Raw genomic sequence first — 19,530 nt, forward strand, 5'->3', positions numbered from 1 at the left:
CATATGTAACGTCCCCTTAGAAAATTTAATGAATTACTGTGCTGATAAACCTCTAACATTATTTGATTTTCAAACAGCTGAGCAGAACTGAATGTACTCACACATTTCACTAAAGTGACACATAATATTTTTAGCGCAATGCAATCTGACTTTCAGTAATCCCTACAAAAGAATGGCCCTGACGAACAATAACCTATACCTTTCATGAATTCTAACCTCACAAAAATCTTCGTTACTCGAACTACTGCAATACAGCGAGTGCCAAAACTGCCAGCTAAAGAAAGGTTCTAACTACTGAAGGCACTAACTACTGAAAGGCATAGTTAGCAAATGAAAGATTTTGATAGAGAACAAACAATGTATTAATAGTGTTCAAAAGTCTTAATATATATATATCAGTTCATGACGTCCAGTCTTACAAATTTACTGTCTCTGTCCAGACCATCCGCTCTCAAAACTCCGCCATCTCACTCCCCACAGCCACCACTGCTGGCGGCTCACCTCCAACTGCGCAACGCCACGTGCTGTTAACATCCAGCTACCCAACACTACAATAGCAAACAACAATGCAAACCAGCCACAGACTGCACACAGCACAGCCAGTGATTTTCATACAGAGCGCTACGTGGCGTTACCAATAAAAAAAAAACCTAAACAGACTACTTACACAAGAACATAGCCATTCTGTCATGCAATGAAACATCTTGTAGTAACATCAGTAGAACATTACGTAGAAAATCAGCATACATTGCAACCTTTAGATTGCCACTGATAACATGGGGACCAATTATCCTTCCTCCCTAATGCCGCACCATACATTAACCGGCCAAGGTCACTGATGTTCCACTTGTCGTAGCCTTCTTGGATTTTCCGTTGCCTAATAGTGCATATTATGCTGGTTTGCGTTACCGCTGTTGGCGAATTACGCTTCGTCGCTAAATAGAACGGGTGCAAAAAAATCTGTCATCATCCCGTAATTTCTCTTGTGAACAGTGGCAGAACTGTACACGACGTTCAAAGTCGTCGCCATGCCATTCCTGGTGCATAGAAAAATGGTACGGGTGCAATCGATCTTGATGTAACATTCTCAACACCGACGTTTTTGACAATCCCGATTCTCGCGCGTGTGTCTGCTGCTGATGTGCGGATTAGCCGCGACAGCAGCTAAAACACCTACTTGAGCATCATCATTTGTTGCAGATCGTGGTTGACGTTTCACAGCCGGCCGGGGTGGCCGAGCGATTCTAGGCCCTACAGTCTGGAACCGTGCGAGCGCTAAGGTCGCAAATTCGAATCCTCCCTCGGGCATGGATGTGTGTGATGTCCTTAGGTTACTTAGGTTTAAGTAATTCTAAGTTCTAGGGGACTGATGACCTTAGAAGTTAAGTCCCATAGTGCTCAGAACCATTTGAACCATTTTTTGACGTTTCACATATGGCTGAACACTTCCTGTTTCCTTAAATAACGTAACTATCCGGCGAACGGTCCGGACACTTGGATGATGTCGTCCAGGATACCGAGCAGCATACATATGACACGCCCGTTGGGCATTTTGATCACCATATCCATGCATCAACACGATATCGACCTTTTCCTCAATTGGTAAACGGTCCAATTTAACACGGGTAATGTATCACGAAGCAAATACCGTCCGCACTGGCGGAATGTTACATGACACTATATACTTATACGTTTCTGACTATTACAGCGCCATCTATCACAAAGCGAAAAAAGTGGTCCAACTAACACATTCATGTTTCTTTACTTACTACATGAATACGTAACACAAAATGGGGTATCCTATTTAGAAAAACACAGTTGGTATCCGTCTGACCTATGGCAGCGCCATCTATCGGGCCAACCATAGCGCCATCTGGTTTCGCCCTTCAAGCTAGACAAGTTTCGATCTTTGTAGTTTTTTGTTTGGCCGTTATTTCGTGAGATATTTGGCCCGGTCACTATCAATGGACCACTCAATTTATGCCGCCTGAAAGAATCCTAGTTCCCCATAACCCGGATACACGCCAGGTATGTCCCCAGGAATATTGGCAGTGTCTCAGAACGTTGAATTTCCCCATGCAACCGCAAACTGAGGAGGCTCGGGCACTGGAAGAGGTACACTACGCCCCAATATCCCGATCGGTCCTCTCATTTAATCTGCAATCAGAGAGATTTTCACAAGTGGTCTATATTCTGTGTGTGGATAGAAGGATATTCCGAGGAGCCAAATTCACTGAAGTATTTACAAATTCATATAGGGATCCATCTCTCTTTGAGATAAATAATATTAAAGCTATCTCTTGTAACTTTAGTCCCTGGTAATGTGAGGTGCTTCAAGAGAGACACTAAAGTTTCCTTCCCCGTCGAATGTACTCGGACTATGAAGTACTTCGGAGATTCCCTTACAGTGCATTCTAAGATCCATTCGTATTAAGCTCCATATTTTTTTAGTGGCCGTCCTTCCTTTTATTTACGAGTGGCTCATGCGATTCGTCTGTTTCAGCTGGTCTTTTGCACCGATAGGAACGCTGTGAATCGCGATTATCACATAGGAAACTTCTCAGCAAAACCCGTAATAGTCACAAACTGTGTTTGCCGATAACTTTGTTTCGAAAGCAGTGGCTTTTAGCGTATAGTCTCTTACCCGAGACGAGATTAACATATTGCCCTCTTCCATGGTCACCTCACAATGTCGAGCCTTGTGCGTTTCCATATCAACGACGTTTCGATACTGCACGCAGTACATTTGAAATGGGAAGTGAGCGTCGGTGCTTTTCTTAGGAGTTCGCACACATACCTCTCCATGAGACTTCATACAATTCTTGAAATCATCATTTGGCAGCAATCCATATTCCAAAGCCCAAATGAGGCAGCACGGTACACGATCGAGGCAGGTAAAACTATCAAGACTCGAACCTATAACAACTTCAATCACTCCTATTCACAACGCTAAACGTCGCACGGTGTTGCCTTGGCAACACACAAAACATTTTCCATATTTCCCGCCACGACAGACGTGCATCCGATGTATTTCATCGTTCGGTATATATCTTTTGGAGGCCTTTTCTTCGATAGGCAATGCTTGTTGGAAATTACCCAAACGTAAGTTGTGGCATGAAATGTACGAACTGCTTGGGTATGCAGATGCATAATAAGCGAGCGCACCTGCACAAAGTTAGTAGGAGTAACACAATGAAATTCTGTGCATAACTAGAAATTTAAAGGTGAGGTTTGCGAAGTTGCAATATTTTGAAGAATACCTTATGAAGTCCAAAGTCTTCGAGGTAATGCAACTGAATTTGGATCAGTTAAGGATTGTCATATGGATGCACACATACGCTTTCATGGTTGTTAAAGTTTGCGTTCTTGATTATATGCAACTGAAATCTTTGAACAAGGTAAGTACAAAAAGTTATTTTTTGAAAAATATGTCAAAACGAATTAATGTTTTTTGTACAGGGTTTGATATACCATTATCACTGATATTTGTGGAACAGAATATTGATGTTTTCTTTTGCTGGATTTTTCCAACTCTCACAAATTCTGTGAAAAATTATACTAAATCTTATTGCTTTTCTCTTACATATATGTCTTTCTATTGTAGTAAATGAAAATTCCCTCCTGAGAATGTTTCGCTGTATTATTATCATTATTATTATTACACTCGTTCAGGCATTTTATCAGACATGACTACTTGTTCTTCCTGTTCTTCCAGTACTCCTTCATTCGTTCACTAAATGCTCTCTTCCTTTCTTCCTTCCACTTTGGCCTTTGGGCTTTAGGAGCTGTTTTCTCTGACGTCACTTCCCACCTGTACACCTCGTGTCTATAGACGCCTTTGTCCATGACGTCCGCTGAATCTATCTGAGCTGTTTCCCGATCAATTTTGTCTTTTGTCATCCAGAGTGTAGTGGTCTTGAATCTGTGGATGTACCTGAAGATTCTGTCTGTGAGTCTGGTCTGTGGAAGTCATTATGTGTCCATAAAACTTTAGTCGCCTCTTTGTAATGTCCGCTGTGACGCTAGAGAACTTCTCTGTGGTGTCCCTGGAGTGAAACCTATATCCATCGTTGGTGAGTTTTGGCAAAATAATTTTCTTAATGATTTTTCTTTCCTGTGTGAAAATGTTCTTAAGATCGGCCTTTGTGTGTAACATCAGTATCTCACTGGCATATACTCGTAGCACCTCAGGTTTGATTACAGTGTTGTAGTGGCGAATTTTGGTGCAGTTGGACAGACATTTCTAGTTGTAAATACCTTGTTGTATAAGGCTCTCTTCATTCAAGAAAGTCAAATGGCTCTGAGCTCTATGGGACTTATCATCTGAGGTCATCAGTTCCCTAGAACTTAGTACTACTTAAACCTAACTAACCTAAGGACACCCCACACATCGATGCCCGAGGCAGGATTCGAACCTGCGACCGTAGCGGTCGCGCGGTTCCAGACTGAAGCCCCTACAACCGCTCTGCCACAGCGGCCGGCTGGATTTGATATACTTGGATTTGATATACTCCATTACTCCCGAGTAATGAGCTGCCTCTTCCGCCACCTACGCTAATTTTAAGTCCATCTTGCCTACCGTAGATGCCGTTGAGGTCTTCACCGTAACCTTGGCAAGGGGCCCTATAACAGGGTACTACCATCCGGCACCAGATGTACCCTGGTTTTTTTAACGAGGGTGATACTCCTCCCGGTCCCCCTTACTCAGCACTTGCGAGATGAGGCCCCGGGCTTGCGACCGGCAGTGGCGGAGTTGTTTCACTATATTAATGACTAAATGCATGCCAAATTTAAGTACTATAATGTCAGTGGTTTGTGAGGAAAATGTTTATCAAGTTGCCAAAATATAAGTAATGGGACACCCGAATCAAAGATTTGATAGTGTTTGTATTAGACCCTAACTTATCTGGATGAACTTGTGCAAAGTATATGCATCCTCCTCTTCACCCACAAACAGTCTTTCCTTTGCTCGTGCTCTTAATTTAACCTGATTTCCAAAGAAAATAGCAATAATATCACCAGCATCAATTCTCATGTTATCGACTTCCTTCGATATCGACAGTGTGAAAGCTCCTGTATCAAATCCTAGCCTCTGTAGAGTCCGTAGTTTGCCAAGATTAACGAGGTTAAAAACTAAACAAGCATCATATGCTGCAACTTCATCAGCACTTGTGGAAACAAATGTTGTCTTGGAGCTTGCTTTTCCTTTCTGAGACTATTAAAACTTTCATTTAGTTTTTGAATTATCCCATGCACAGTAGTTCTGGATCTGCTAAACATCGAAATATTCCGCAGGTTGTGACAGTACGAAACTGGTAGATAACACCGCAGGCATAAGTAATATGAGGAACTACAGAGCAACAATGGGGCCTGGCACTGTCAGTTATAATTTTTATATCATTTTGGAGTGGAATTGGAACGTGATATTCAGCATTTGAAATTTCAGTAATTTCCAAGAATGTTTGGCTATCGAAGCCGCAGGTTGCAAACGATATATATCGAACGTGCCAATCTAAATCGATCTCTCGACTGTGGTCGCGGGTGTTTTGGATAACTATTTGAGATGCTAGGAAAGCCCAAACGATTTCTGACGGTAGTGAGTGGGGTATGTGGTATTGCACACGTTTCTTCGGCCGATTGCCTCACGTGGAAGAATCTAATTCCATGCTTAGGCAATGTAGCAAACTGTTTGAATTTTTATCGGAAATGTGACATTCTACCCATATTTTTGCGTGACATTGGCGGAGCCTACCCCGTAGCATACATATCAAGTGGACTTTCTCATGACGACAACGGCGAGGACGAGTGAGGTAAGCCGTTTCCTTTGTAATTACTAATATTTTAGTGACGCTCTTTTGCTGTTGCTGTGCTGACCACTATAAACAGGCTCATAACGCCCGCCACCACAGTGGCATGATCGATTTAGAACCATACTTTCTGTATATATCGTTTGCACCCTGCGGCTACGATAGGCAAACAATCTTGGAAATTAACGAATTTTAATAGAATCCGCTAAATAAAGATGCAGTAAAAATGTTTTCACAGTAGTGGTCGCTTTGGTGCACATCCTGGCTTAAGGAAGCAAGAAAGAAGCCAAAATAAGATGGGAAGTGAAATAGTGCTGTCTTCTATCACCTAACTTACTTAATATATTCATCGAGGAGGTAATACCAACATTGGAAGAATAAACGACTGTAATAAAAGTCAATATTATTCCTATTCACTGCATCAGATTTGTCGACGATATTGCTTTAGTGCAGGCTGTTCCAGCTTGTCGGCTCCGTTGTGAGCCGCGGAGGCGCTCCATGCTCCAGGGAGCCCTGTCACTCGCTGTGACCATTCAAAGTGGGCCGTCACGCCGCCACGTGGCACGGCTGGCTGAGGCAGGTGGCAAGGCAAGCGTTTCGATGTTCCAGCTGCGTCTTACAAGTTCGACAACCTCATACTCTTAGCTGCTAAGATGTGGTGACATGCTACACCAGGAAATATGTTCAGGAAATAAATAAGGAACAACTGTTTTACAAGAGATTGCGTACTAAATTTATTGGGCCTCTGTAGCTCGACGTTTTCTTTTCATTACAAGATCGGAAATATCAGGCGTCAAAGTATTCGCAGCGTTAATGCGGAGGATGGCCTTCATTGTTGCATTCTGAAGAAACAATCGTTCCTTGCATTTTACTCTTTTCATTGCTGAGAAAAGCTGCTCACAACAACACGTAGATCCAAACATGCACATTATCTGAGCTGCATTGTTGTGATGCTTGGGAAATGTTTTTTTGCTGTAATGAACGATACCATCGCGACAAATCCAATGTGTTGTGGTACCTCTCTATCAACAAAGTTGAATTTTGCAAATCATTAATCTCCAATTCAAGTGACGATGACAAATCATCGGGGGAAACTGAAAAAGGTGTGCTGAGCACCTTAAGTTCCATTTCCAAAGTAGTGAGGTCTCGGAATCGTGTTTCAAGCGACGTGATGAGCTGTTTTAACTTTGCTTGGTAATCGCTGAAAGTAGTACCTTCAAGTAGTTTTGAAGAAGCAAGACGATTGAAGAACGTTAAATGTCCATTACGCATCTGCCTCTCAAATAAACGTAACTTTTCCATGAACACTTTGATCTGGTCGTGCATGTCAACGATTAGCTGTGCATGTCAACGATTAGCTGCCCTTTTCCTTGCAATGACAGATTTAAATTATTCAGATGCATAGTTATGTCAGATAGGAACGTCAGGTCTGATATCCATTTTATATCTTTCAGACAACGCATTTCTTCCCCTTTCATTTTTAAAAAGGGATATTTCCTTACGTATGGCCAAGAAAACATAAAGAACTTTTCCCCGACTCAGCCAACGAGCTGTACAGTGCTAAGGTATATCCCCATACTCCGCTTCCATATCTTTCAGGAATCCTTTGAACTGGCGATGATTCATTCCGTGACGCCGCACAAAATTCACACACTTCACGACATCTTTCATTACGCCACCTAGCTGTACTGTTTCAGCACACAGTGCCTCTTGGTGAATAAAACAATAAAGAGTCAAAATGTCTTTCCCGAATACGTCCCTGACTTTATTTTTCAAACGAGAAGCAAAACCTTGGTGACGCCCGATCGTTTGTGGTGCACCGTCTGTCGCTACAGAATACAGCTTATCCCACGGAAAATTAATATTGTCCACTGATTCACAAACAGCTTCAAAAATGTCACGTCCTGTTAGGTGTAATCGAGTGGTACCACATCCAACCGTTCTCCAGTTACTTGCAGCTCCATGTAGACACCACGCACAAAGACTGCAAGCTGCGCACAGTCCGATAGTCGCTGCTTTCGTCGAGCGCTAGCGAAAATGCAACAAAGCTCTTCGCCTTTTCCTGAGCTGTGCCTCTAAATCCGCTGCCATGTACAGGATTCGACGAGACATTGTTTGCTTCGACAAGCAAACCCCTTCAATTGCCTGCACCTACCTTGGAAACAAATATTCTGCAACTGCTACCATGCACGATTTTACGAGTGGTCCCACCTAAAACGGCTTGCCACTCGTCGAAATGATGTGAGCGACTCCGTAACTTGCTCGAATTGCAGATTCAATAGTGTTTTCTCCGCTCTCATTCACCTGAAAATTATAAACGCATTACAGAACACGAACTATGCATGTTTTTATACCCTTCGTATTACAAAACCGTTTTTAAACTTGCGTCTCCGGGTATGTCGTTCTTAAGCCTGGCTACCAGTTCTCTGCGTGCAACGCCTTCTACCTGATCGTAGTGCGCTGCGTGAACACGTGTATAATCTCGTTGTATATTGTACCTCTTTGCAGAATTAAATACTTTCTGACATACAAGACACTGCGGACGACCATCCCTCTCAATGAATAGAAAGGTATCCTCCAATGGAGGTACAGGTCTCCCGCGGCTAGTCATAGCTGTCATTGAACACGGATTATTGCGCCAGTTGCGGCTGCATGCTGCCAGGGGGCAGTGAGTTCGTTTTACCCCTCCACGCGGTCTACGAGCTGCGGTCGTGAGCGCTCCGGAGCGCTCCGGCTCCCTGGAGCTCGGTTGGAACAGCCTGCTTTAGTGGCTGTTGTTGTGGTGGTCTTCAGTCCAGAGACTGGTTTGGTGCCGCTCACCATGCCACTCTATCCATTGTTAACTTCTTCATCTTCCAGTACCTACTGCAACCTACATCCTTCTGAATCTGCTTAGTGTATTCATCTCTTGGTCTCCGTCCACGCTCCACTCCAATACTTAATTGGTGATCCCTTGATGCCTCAGAACATGTCCTACCAACCGATCCCTTCTCCTAGTCAAGTTGTGCCACAAACTAATATTCTCCTCCATTCTGTTCAATACATCCTCCTTAGTTATGTGATCTACCCATCTGATCTTCAGCATTCTTCTGTAGCACCACATTTCAAAAGCTTTTATTCTCTTTTTGTACAAACTATTTATCGTCCATGTTTCACTACCATATTTGGCTACACTACATAGAAATAATTTCAGAAACGACTTCCTGACATTTAAATCTATACTCGATGTTAACAAATTTCTTTTCTTCAGAAACGCTTTCCTTGCCATTGCCAGTCTACACATTATATCCTCTCTACTTCGAACATCATCAGTTATTTTTCTCCCCAAATAGCTAAACTCATTTACTACTTTTAGCGTCTCATTTCGTAATCTAATTCCCGCAGCATCACCCGATTTAATTGGACTTCATTCCATTAGCCTCGATTTGCTTTTGTTGATGTTCATCTTATACCCCCCTTTCAAGACACTGTCCTTTCCGTTCAACTGCTCTTCCATGCCCTGAGCTGTCTCTGACAGAATTACAATGTCATCGGTCAACCTCAAAATTTTTATTTCTTCTCCGTCGATTTTAATACCTACTCCTAATTTTTCTTTTGTCTCTTTTACTGCTTGCTCCATATACAGATTGAATAACATCAGGGAGACGCTACAGCCCTGTCTCACTCCCTTCCCAACCACTGCTTCCCGTTCATGTCCCTCGACTCTTATAACTGCCATCTGGTTTCTGTACAAATTGTAAATAGCCTTTCGCTCCCTGTATTTTACCCCTGCCACCTTCAGAATTGGAAAGAGACTATTCTAGTCAACATTGTCAAAAGCTTTCTCTATGTCTACAAATGCTAGAAACGTAGGTTTGCCTCTCCTTGATGTATCTTCTAAGATCCGTCGTAGGGTCAGTATTGCCTCACGTGTTCCAATATTTCTACGGAATCCAAACTGATCTTCCCCGAGGTCAGCTTCTACCACTTTTTCCATCGGCCTGTAAGGAATTCGCGTAATTATTTTGCAGTTGTGACTTATTAAACTGATAGTTTAGATCCTGATACTCGGAAAAAGAACTAAATAAAATAATTAGGAATTTAAATCATAACAAAAGTCACAAATAATTACCGGAACACTAAGGTCATGGTACTGAGCAGTGCTTCATCCGGTTTTCTATCGTGCAGGTTGAATGTCGGTATCTTCGTTCCTGCTTTGAAAGCCTTTGGCCGTTGCCTAGAAATGACGCCTTGCAGTCTCACGAGGTGCGGGGCTGGTGGACGGTCGTGCTGCGCTCAAAGACTGTGCTCAGGCTGGTTTAGGGAGGCAGTGATTGATTGACTGGAGGTGATCGGTGCTGCTGGTGAGCTGCGCTGGCCGAGGACTGTTTTTCCTGGCCGTACACAGCTGAGTACAGAGAAAATTACGACGTGGCCTCGCACCCGTGATCTGCGATCCTCCGTGATCTTCGTGTCAGTGACCTGGACTCAATACCTAGCACCTCGCAGGCTTGAAGTGTTAACCGCAGCTTGAAATTATCTTATTTCCTGAAAGCCGTGAAAATGTTAATGGAGAGAGTCCGGTTTGGCTTTATCTGAATGTCTCTGCCTGACCTTAAAAATTGCTTGCGTTTCAGCTTCTTGGTTAAGTGCGTCTTGCTATTTAGCAGTGGTGTGTAGCCGCAAAGGATATTAAACGCTGTTCTGTTTATGTTCGTTGGTAGTACCACGCTGCATGGCTGTCAGTTCCTGTTCTAGGAATCCTACCTATCGGAGCCTCTGCTGTTTGCGTGTCGGGCGTGTTTGGGTTGCAATATCCGTTAACAGTATCTCGTACATGGGCGTTATTTCCTAGAAGCTGTGTCGCCAAATTGGTACTCGCGCGTTTGCATGTATTACGTACATTTCCCACTTCCTGCTTGGTGTTTCCTTTCTCCTACACCGTTTTCTATAAAGTAGTTACGCTCTGTGTCGAGTGTGCTCATCTCTGGTGTTTATTTGTCAAGATTTCCCCTATAAATCTGTTCCATTTGGTTTCCATGTTTTCTATACTCTCTTAAAGTAACGTGATATGCGAGCGTATCAGATGCATTAATGAATAGCACTAGTTTGCTTTTGTTCTACAGCATTGCTGTTATTGTGTTGACCGGTTTTCGGCTTACAATGCCATCTTCAGACATTTACTGGTTATTGTCAAAGAAGTTACAATATCTGTGAACAACATTGGAAGAGAAGTTACACGCCTACATTGAAGCACAAACGTACAGGAAGTAAGTGATTTTCATTACTTCTCACACTGTCTGCTCCTACATACTCCCATTTTCCTGTATTCATTAAGTTCTTTTATTTTATTGAAATTGTCCATGTCATCCACGTAAACTGTAGTTTCAGTTTTTAAAGCTCTCTCTACATACAGGAAGTAAGTGATTTTCATTACTTCTCACACTGTCTGCTCCTACATACACCCATTTTCCTGTATTCATCCTTTATTTTATTGAAATGGTCCATGTCATCCACGTAAACTGTAGTTTCAGTTGTTAAAGCTCTCTCTAACTGGTACTTGTACTACATTCCAGTTTCATTCCTCTTGTAGTTGTCTCAGCAATCAGTGCTTTTATTTTACTTGGTTCATTTATTTAATGCAAACTGTTACATAGTTTTGAGTATAATGTTAATGTTTTTCCTGTTTGCTCCTTTTGTATTTGTGTATTGTTCAGCCTTTTTTACCTTTCAAAATGCAGTACCATCACACTCTCGAAGATTGCATTTACAGTATGTTCCCTCACACTCCTCCATTTTCCTGCATTTATTCATTTCTGTTTACCTTATTGATATTGCTTAATTTCCTTACATATTCAGTACTTACATTGACAATTCTTTCTTCTTTTAATTGGTTTACGTATGACTCTCCTCCTGAAGTATGCTTGACAAATACTAATTTTATTTCATTTTATTATGTTTGTTTTATTAATAGAAACAGTTACGTAGGCATGCTATTCCTACTTTGTGTTTAAGTTTCATTCTGCATTATCTGTTTTTATATTTATTTATTTACAGTTCAAGTGTTTTTCTTTCTACATCGCATTACAAATGGTTCAAATGTCTCTAAGCACTATGGGACTAAACATCTGAGGTCATCAGTCCCCTAAACTTAGAACTACTTAAACCTAACTAACCTAAGGACATCACACACGTCCATGCCCGATGCAGGATTAGAACCTGCGAACGTAGCAGCAGCGCGGTTCCGGACTGAGGCTCCTAGAACCGATCGGCCACAGCGGCCGGCCATTGCATTACATACACACTGTCGAAGATGTAACTGTATGTTTCTGCTTCAGTGTAGACGAGTAACTTCTCTTCCAATCTTGTTTACGAACATTGTAACTTCTTTGATGACAATACTCAGCAAATGTCTGAAGATGATAATGTAAGCCGAAAACCGGTTAACACGATAAAAGTCATACTGTAGAACAAAGTCAAACTAGTGCTTTTAATTTATTATAACGTTGTTCTACCAAGAACCGACGGATGATCCAGTTAAAATGTATTAATGAAGTTTATTGTGCTACAGGAATTACTTTAGCCTATGTCCAATTAGTCTTATTCCAGTTCACCAGCTATTCTTATGGGCTCTAGTGCACTAGAACATTAGGAAGTATATTTCAGTGATATTTGTATCTGGACAGTGGAGCTAAAATTATGTCCCTTATTGTTGTTTGGAGAGTTCTCGTTCTCATTTATCGAGTTGGATAAGTTGGTACTTGGTTGGTGAATGGCAATGTTTCTTACTTCAATTTGTTTTTACAGTAACTTTCAGGCGTATCCGTTTGTAATGTTGTAACCTTCCTCGTCGTTAAAACTGCACCTTTAATGGTTTGCTGGCTCATTCACTAGAAACTTTTGTGAGCAATTACCGTATAAATCTTTTATTAAAATGTACGAAATCTTTAGGCTTCACTATGCCTAAATCTGTTTTCAGTGTTTTACTAATTTTTCATGGATGGCATTTTTAATTCTACAGCATTGCCTTTTACAGTTATCGGTGTGTGAAGTTTTTAAAATACTGGACGACAGCACAAAAAATACACTTTTTAAGGATTACTGTAGTTTGTTTATTGGCCAACATTACGAGCCTCTAACTACCAATTCATTCAGTGTAAACCGCATATCAATAGCATTTTCTATTTCCGAAAATATTTGCGGTGTCAGTTTTAGGTGATTCACGTTATATACAAGAAAGGAGTTGGAGGTAAGCCTGACATAAGACCACACAGAGAGAAACTTCGTGGAGTAACTGAACTTCACTATCTCGCTAGCTGCTTGGAGGAAACAAAGACAATAATGGCACTAAGAACGCCTTCCAAAAAAAGAATTTTCTGCTACATAGAGTGTCTTGACAGTCGAATGTGAGGATTGGTCGTTAGCAAATCTCGGGTCGAAGCTGTGACAACGTGGTTTCAAAGGCCTCCTTTGTTTACTCATTTGCTACTTTCCTTTAGTCTGTTATTAGATACAAGAACAGACCAAGTTTGTACGTTGGGAAGCATACATGAATGTAACAAGCTATATTTTAACATAATTTCAAATGAGTTTGTGCAACTAAACATTACGTTGTTAAAATAGACAGAGTATCTATTTAAAGAACATACATAAGTAAATTTCAGAGTACACAGACAGTACTACCACTGGTTCTTCTGGGATCCAGAAGATATTGCTACACTGTACAACACTATGCTACATGCTACTTTACAGATTCTTTAATGTACAATTGTAGACTACACTTTACTTTTAAACACTGCATTACGCAGGACTACATTACATTCCTGTATCAAAACGGAACCTGGTAGCCTCATTTGTCTGAGTGGTAGGCACCGTGGGGTGAGGAACAACTCAAGATTCTCAGGAGCTGTACTACCGTGATACCCAAGGTTGCAGACTTCGGGAAGTGGCAGTCGGGATCACAGGACATACTTCCTGGTCGTCTCCGATGCTCCTCTTGGCTGCTCCCGGAAGGTAGTTTTGGGTGGAATCTCTCCCGTGCTGTCTCGTTGTCTCGATGTACGGCGTATTCGTGGTCGTTTTTCAAACATGTAGACTTGCAGCTGATAAGCTGATATTTTGGCTGTCGGCAAGTTCAGCTCATACCATTACTCGTCATTTCTTATTATACACAAGACTATCGCCAAAGATTTTTGTATCCTGGTCTGTAGCGTCTTGTGTCGTCAGGGGTACCGATTGCTCCGCATTTACAAGTATTTTCAGTAAGTAGCCGGGAAACGCACCCTTGGTCGGAAGGAAGTACGGCGCTCTTGATCTTTCTTTTATGTTAGGACTGGAATGTCTCCTCCCTGTTTCTGCACTGTGCAAGAATTCTTGCCATTTTTTAGGAACGCATGATTTTAATTTCTTATTTGATGTGACTGTTGTTCCCAGTGTCTCATTTACCTGGTCGTATCAGTCCTTCACTCAATATTGTGTACCTCTCTTCCATACTGATAGATCCAACCGTCGTAAGACTAGTATCTCCAGCGTTGCTTCCGTCATTGTGATTCTATACGCAGCTGCCGGGCGCAGGACTACACTTCCCTGTTCTCGCTGAAGAGACTGTGGAGTCTCTATATTTCTGGTTCTATGAGTCCATTCGCTCGACCCGTAGCCAACAACAGCGATGAATATTGTGCTGTGGTACTTTCTTAGTGCAATTCGAGGGGGCTGAAAGCTTACTCGGCCAGTTGTTGCTGATTTGTTCAGGATTCAGTGCCTCTCTGGCAACCGGTTTCTACGTGTGCATCATAATTTTGATCTTCGTCCGTGATTATACCTACTACTTTTCTCCTCACAAGTTGGTCATTTATTCTGATTCTGGGGTTTCGAGATTATCGATCTTGATATTGGTCATTCTATTAACATAGAATTCGTTTTGTGTCCTGCTATCGTTGGTTCATCTTTAGCGCACCAACGGCCAAGTGTTTCAAAAACAATGTCATGCTAATTTTTCTCTTGTATTGGGAGATACTACAAGAAGCAGATCGTCTGCGCAGGCTATGCAGCCTATAGTGTTTGTCATTCTCAATACCTGATTCAGTAAAGGCACTTTGCCATGATTTCAGAACTCTAGACCACAAACAGGACCTCATGGGCAGCCTTGGGTGACGTTACAGTTTTTTTTCCGAGGCATTGAAGCTGCACTCGGATGTTTGGGCAGCAATCTCTTCAACTAGTAAAGACTCTCCTGGGACAGTCCAGCTGCCTCAGTGTTTTGAACGGTTCGGGTTACAAAAAGGTATTGAGTGTTACGCCAGCTACATCAGTCATTACGCCTATAACGTACCTTTGCCGTCTGAGATGTTCACAGTGTGCGTTGAGTGGTTTACCGCATACTCACAATGCCAAGAACTAAAGAAGTACGAGAACTAGCTACAGTGACATAAAAACAAATGAGATGGTCCTACAAAAAATAGGAGAGACGAAATAGCTACATAATGTAACAATTGTGACACTAAATGTAACACTTCTGTCACTAAATGTAACTGGGTTTTCTCTTTGGATGCTGTCAATTGTCAGGATGAGCATTCTAAAGCATTCTGTCAGGGTGAAAATATTAAATAAATTAACATTTCTCTCTTAACAACATGTGGGCAGGGTGGGTTCTTCCTTGGCTCGGGTATGAGGTAGAATGAAACAGCATTTTTACATGAGATAACTTTTATTGAAAGTTTCGTACAACTGTATCTTACTGGACGTTCTGGTTCGGAGAGCGGCAGCTGTGTCGTTTGCGTAGCCTTCTGCTGCGGCAGCGGCGGCGGTGTCTGAATACGCGTAGCGGTGTGTATCTCGTGTCGCCGTCTCGCACAGCTGACCGGAGACGCGCAGCGCGAGGTGGCCCGTTTAATTTTTGCGAGCGAAGTCGTGCATCGGATGGTGATACCTTGAATGTGGCGTCCCAGTGTTTCTCTTCTCTAAGCGGCCGAGTGTGTTGTGCGTCGGCCAGCGGATCGGCGCGGCGGGGGAAGGCCAGTGTCGCGGACTCGAACCACGGACTCCCGCTTGCCAGTCTTCGGCTGTCAGGTCTTCATCCCAGCTCACAGGTGACTGCTGATGTGAGGCCGTCTCCTTCCCGTCCTCACGAGTCACCCGGGTGCGTAAAATCAGACTTCAAATACCTTTTAACTTCTGTCTTCTGGCGCTGAGGCTGCTGCCTGCTATTCCATTACAGCGGCGGACTTGGTGCGTCTGTGCATGATGTAGTCTCTTCTTGCATGACGGTCTTCAGCACCGAAACTGACTTAAAACAACTGCTACGCTTCTTCACTTCTTCGTCTTCTTCATGCTCGACTCCGTCTTCGTCTCCGTCTCCGTCTTCGTCTGTCGGGCCCACCGCGTCTCGCGTATTTATTCACTTCAGTTCACTGGAGGTAAACGACTTCACGGCCTCTTCTGTCACGTTGAAAAGCTTCTCGAAGAATCTTCTTAACGTCGGTCATTGGCTCTTGGGATGTAGGCGAGGGCCTTTGCTCACATGTGACGACTGAGAAACACGTGAGCCGGTTTGGCGATGCCCTGACGGCTGAATCGGCAGCGCCCGCTTCTGTGGAACTTGCTGTCTTCATGGTCATTGTCTCTTCTGTTCTGTTGTTCTGCCCGCTGAATGCCAGTATGTAACTCTCTAAACTAAACCAAGTTTTTCATTTATATTCTAATTTCTAGTTCACTTTGATTTCACTAATTTATTTACTTAAGCAGCACTCAACATTCCACCAACCTTCGGAGAAATTCGCCCTCGAATTTACCACTCAACATTCCTCCACTCTTCACACGACAAAAGCACTAACAGAAGCAACGAAAACTCTCGACTTAGAATATTACACACGCTTCACATTAAGTATTTTGAAAATACCTTATCACTTTAGAAAAGCAATGTACGCTCATGAATCACATAGTTCACACATAAATGGTTATTATAAGTGTAACAAATCTTGATGACAATGAATAAACAAAAATAGATTATTCACTTAGAAAGTTACATAGCGACACCTGTTTAATCTACCCTATATTAATGCAAGAATATCTATTCTACAGTATTGTTTATTTTAACATGAGACTATTTAATAAAGACTGAAGTACATAAACAAAATTAATACACTAATGCTCAAAAGTAACCACTGAAGTACACCATTTAAGAGTGTGGAATCTAGTTAACAGGGATTTGATGAAGTGGTATATTATTATTAGCTTATTTTTTCGTCTTAAATAAAAGAAAACTGTACAAAGCAGAAACACCAACACAAAGGTTCCAGATATACCCGTTCCTAAATTTATACTTTTAGTTTTGTGTTCACTTTTTAACTTTAAAACATGTTGCATCATAACATTGGCATCAATTTGGCCTTGCTGTGAGTTTATGACATATCTAATGACTTCAGAAGGGAACTGTCAACGGAGTCATTGAGGTAGGATAGGTTTTGTGTAGGAAATGCTTTGCATGGCGTTTTCTGAAAAGAGCAAACAACATGGTTATGAACCTACCAACCTAGTAAAAACAAAAAAAAGAAAAGAAGGAATACATTGTTAACTACAAGATCTACCTGTTTCTATGTTCACTTGTTTTCTTAAAAAAGACCATTATCATTTATTAATTATTTACATTTGTATATTATCCACAGTCTACTAAGATTAAACTAGGACATTCGCACTCTTGGTCGAAGATTATATGGTACCATGTCTGTATGTTGTGCTGGCGTGGCCACTCTTTTTCCTTTTTGGGAACTTCCTCCACCCTTCGGAAAAGCAGACACTATTGTTGAACGAATTACATCTGGAGCGCCCTTAAAAGGTTTTAAACGACTTGCATGCACAATGGTGGTTCGGGTGGGCAGTTGCAATTTAACGTTGACTGGTGATGTGATCTCAATAATTTGATAAGGACCTCTGTAGTTTGTTACAATTTTTTCCGTTTTCCCTTTCGCTATATATGGCGTTGACAGCATCACCCACTGACCGGTTTTGTAATTTGGATATTTAGCTTGGGCATTACCTAACCTTTCCTGTCGTTCCAAAACCTTTGTATTAGATTTTTGAACCTTTTTCCATGCATCTTTCATCATTCGACCGAAATCTCTTACTGTTTCTCCGACTTTTCCGTTTTTCTGCCTGATTACATCAAAAGGGGACTGCATTTTTCTCCCATAGACCGCTTCATAAGGTGACATGCCAGTTGCTTCATGCGTTTTGGCGTTGTATACCGACACGATTATTGGTAAATACGTATCCCAATTAGAATGTTGTTCATTAATATAATAACTAAGCAACTTGCCAATTGTCCGATGAACTCTTTCTGTGCGTCCGTTGCACTGAGGGTGTAACGGAGTTGTGCGTAATTTACGTATTTTTAGTAAGTGGCAGAGCTGTTTCATTAATTCAGACATCAAATTAGATCCCTGATCTGTGATAATAGCTTCAGGTACGCCCAATTTAAGTATCCAGTTGTTAACTAAAGCTTGGGCAACTGTATTTGCTTGCTGATCTGGGAGACTCACCATAGCTAGGTAGCGTGAAAAGTGATCTATAATCGTAAGAACATATTTATTACCAGCAGGTGTTTTATGAAATGGCCCGTAGAGATCCACTCCACAGATCTGAAATGGCCATGAAGCCTCGGGGAGCCTCTGTAATGGTATTTTTGAACGAGAAAGTTCAGCTCCTTGTGCGCACGCAATGCAATTACGAACGTACTGCGCAACATCCTGCTTTCTGGTTTGCCACCAAAATCGCTCAGTTACACGTCTTTCGGTTGTCCGTTGTCCACCGTGTCCTGCAAGGATATGATCGTGCGCCTCTGCCATTATTTCTTGTCTAAGGTGTTGGGGAACAACAATTCGCGCTCCAAGTTTTGTTTTACGGCATAATACACCATCTTCAAAGCAAAATTGTTTTTGTGTTGCGTATTTTTTGCATTCTGTATCCTTAACTTGCGCCTTTCTCCAGTCCTCAGTATCTCGGCCTGTTGCTTCCAAAAGTGCTATTTTCCGACTTAGACAATTTGCATTCGTGTGTTTTTTGCCTGGTTTATGGATAACTTCGAAATACATTTCGGAAAGACATAGGGCCCAACGCGTGAGACGACTAGATGATTCCTTTAACCCAAGCAACCATTTTAAAGCTGCGTGGTCTGTAATGACCTTGAATTTCCTACCATACAAGTAGCATTTAAAGTATTTGATGCCATAAATAACACTTAACAATTCTTTCTCCGTTGTGGATTAATTTCTTTCTGCCGTTGTTAGTTGTCTCGAAGCATAGGCTATGGGGTGTTCCGCGCCATTAATATTCTGACTGAAAACAACTCCTACTGAATGACCACTTGCGTCACAAGATAAAATAAATTCTTTATTATATTCTGGGTAAGCTAATACTGGACTGTGTGTTAACTTATCTTTAAGGGTTTGAAATGCTGATTCACAATCTTCAGACCAATGAAATTTTGCACCCGTTTTCAATAATTGGATTAAGGGTCGAGCAATTTCAGCAAAATTTTGAACATATTTTCGGTAATACGATGCGAGACCAATGAAACTTTGTACTTCCTTAACGCGTTGTGATGTTGGGAAGTCCTTAACTGCCGAAATTAATCGAGGATCTGTTTTAATTCCTTTTTCACTAATGACATGCCCTAGGTATGTAACCTCTGTCAATGCAAAACCACATTTTTCCATATTTAATGTTAATTTAGCTTTTCTAAGCCTCT

Source organism: Schistocerca cancellata, chromosome 3, assembly GCF_023864275.1.
Source record: "Schistocerca cancellata isolate TAMUIC-IGC-003103 chromosome 3, iqSchCanc2.1, whole genome shotgun sequence".
NCBI classification, from domain to species: domain Eukaryota; kingdom Metazoa; phylum Arthropoda; class Insecta; order Orthoptera; family Acrididae; genus Schistocerca; species Schistocerca cancellata.